Source organism: Chrysochloris asiatica, unplaced genomic scaffold (genome assembly GCF_000296735.1).
Source record: "Chrysochloris asiatica unplaced genomic scaffold, ChrAsi1.0 scaffold00143, whole genome shotgun sequence".
Classification (NCBI taxonomy): domain Eukaryota; kingdom Metazoa; phylum Chordata; class Mammalia; order Afrosoricida; family Chrysochloridae; genus Chrysochloris; species Chrysochloris asiatica.
This window is the reverse complement of record NW_006408661.1, coordinates 8,584,716-8,587,731: the sequence shown is the minus strand read 5'-3', so window position 1 is coordinate 8,587,731 and position 3,016 is coordinate 8,584,716.

Here is a 3,016-nt window from a genome sequence, read left to right as displayed (position 1 = left end):
ACAGTAGTCAAAAAAACTTGGTAGTGGTACAATGAAAGATACATAGATCAAGGGAACAGAATTGACAACTGTCATATGCAGGGGGTGGGAATGATCCTCACTGTAAAGATTAGTTCCATCTTTTGAGCTACTGCATCCATAAGCATTGGTCAAGTTCATCAAATTATAGCAAATTACTCTCTTTTTCCTTTTCCTTCTTCTTTTAGTCAGGTTCTGGTCATCCAGCCATTGAAGCCAGGTCAAGTGGGTACTATCTGCAAGTATGGATGGTCTTGTGCATCTCCCCTCACTTCATATCAGCTGACGCGTCACTTTACGCTCCAGTCCTCTTGACCATGTCCTTATCTCTGGGACCAGGAGTCCCCAGGTCTTGCCACACTGCTGACCAACCAGGTCTCAACCCAGTTGATGGAAGTCTGTTGAACGTGGTCAGACTTAACTTACAACTTCATTGCTGTTTTTCCCCCACTTCCCCTTATTGGTAGATAAATGTGGTCACCAGCAAGACCACATGCCTGCTTGTGTATTCCCCTTGAGTCTCAGTCTTGGAAGGGGGTTCACCATGAGGGGACCCGATCACTTGCATTGATGGCTCCCAGGCGAACAACTTGCTTGTTCTTGTAGTAGTCAGTTGGACTGGTGTTATTGTTTTTGATTTTTCCAGCTGGTCTTTCTTTCAAGAAGTAAACTCTGTTGTTTTAGCTGCTCCAGGCTGGTCTGCTTGTCCTTTTAGTGGAAATTTCCTACCTCAGAGGATTCTGGATGGGGATCAGAATTCCACCTATGGTCTTATGCAATGGAAAGGCACCACAGGAAATCTCCTTCACTGGACAAATTCTAGCCCCATTTTAGATATTCCAATCAGTTATAGGCTGAAGAAGGACTTAGAAGTTTTCTATGGTGATGTTTCTGGCTATTTCTTTCTCTCCCCTTCAAGTGTCTATTTTACAACAGTAGGCAAGGAAAACCAAGATTCAAAAGACAGCCAAGCATCTTAATATTTCTCTTCTTTTACCATTTCAAACCATGCCTCAATCCCTGTATCCCAGAGCCCTGTTATTCCAAGGTTGAGCATGTTATTTATTTCTGTCACACTTAGCCCATGCAAACCTGCCTAACTGTTCTCCCATCCACCTTGTTCTTCTATTCCTCTCCCCCTTCTAGTGTATTACCCTTCCCCCAGCACCCAAACTATCCTTTGCTATTCCCTACCCTGTGCTCCACCTTCCCTTCCTTCCCCTCACCCTGCCCCTACACCCCAGTAACCAGAAATATTTCCCCCCGCCTTTTAGTGTGAGTACTTTTTCTTAAGCTTTTACAATAATGGTCCTATGCAGTATTTCTCCTTTTGTGACTGACTCATTTCACTCAGCATTATGTCCTCAAGGTTCATCCATGTTATACAGTGGCTTGCAGCTTCCTTGTTGTTCTTCAAAGTAACATAATATTCCATTGTGTGTGTGTACAAAAGTTTGATTACCCATTCTTCAATTGATGGGCACTTAGGCTATCTCCATCTTTGTGCTATTGTAAATAGTGCTGCTATGAACATTGGTGTGCATATATCTACTCGTCTTATGGCTTGTATTTTTTTGTATGCATGCCAAGTAGAGGAATTGCTGGATCATAAGATATTTCTATTTCCAACTTTCTGAGGAAGCACTATACTATTTTCCAGAGTAGATGGGCCATTTTGCAATCCCACCAGCAATGTAGGAGCATCCCAATCTCTCCGCATCCTCTCCAGCATTTATTGTCCTCTACTTTTTTGATCTTTGCAGTAATTGCTGGTGTCAGATGATATCTCATTGTTGTTTTGATTTGCATCTCTTGAATCAAGCTGTTAACCTCAGGGTCTGTAGTTCAAAACTACCAGCTGTTCTGCAGGAGAAAGATGAGGTTTTCTACTCCCGTAAAAATTTACAGCCTCAGAAGCCCTTTGCAGAGTTCCTATGAGTTGGAACCGACTCCATGGCACATAACAACAACAACCACCACAATGGCTAGTTATCGTGACCATTTCTTCATATGTTTGTTGGCTGCCCAGATCTCTTTATTGTTGGAGTGTCTGTTCATGTCTTGTGCCCATTTTTTACTTGGGTTGTTTTTCTTTTTCTTGTAGAGGTGTTGTAGTTTCTTATGTATTTTAGAGATCAGTCATTTGTCTGATGTGTCATTAAAAAAGATTTTTTCCCATTCTGTGGGTTCCCTTTATACTCTTCTGGTGAAGTCTTTTGATGCACATAAGTTTTAAATTTTTAGTATGTTCCAATCATCTATTTTGTCTATTTTTGTTTATATAATTTTCAAAAATTTTGGTAGTCTATGTGTGCCCTGTATTAGAGTCCTCTCATTTGTCCCTATTTTTCATTGATGTCCTTTATAATTTTGGGAATCATATTTAGGTCTTTAATCGATGCTGAGTTGGTTTTTGTATAAGGTGTGAGGTAAGGTCTTATTTCATTCTTTTGCATATCACTTTTCAGTTCTGCCAGTGCCATCTGTTGAAGAGACTATCTCCTTCCCATGCAGTATACATAGGCCCTTTGCCGAAAATCAGTTGGCTGTATGTGGATGGGTTAATTTCTGCTTTCACGATTCTGATCCATTTATCTATGTATCTTTCACTGTACAAGTGCCAAGGTGTTTTGACCACTGTAGCCATGTCATAAATTTTGAAATCAGGGAGAGAGAGGGTTCCAACTGTATTCATCTTCTTAAGCAGTGCTTTGCTTATCCTGGGTGTCTTTCCTTTCCATATAAAATTTGTAATATTTTTTTTCTGTATCTTTGAAGAATATCGTTGGAATCTGGATTGGGATTGCATTATACATGTAGATTGCTTTGGGCAGTATTGCCATTTTCACAGTGTTTAGTCTTCCTATCCAGGAGCATGGTATATTCTTCCATTTTTGTAAGTCTCTTTTGGTTTCTTGTAGTGGTGTTTTGTAGTTTTCTTTGTATAGGTCCTTTGTTTCTTTGGTTACATTTATCCCTAGATATTTCATCCCTTGAG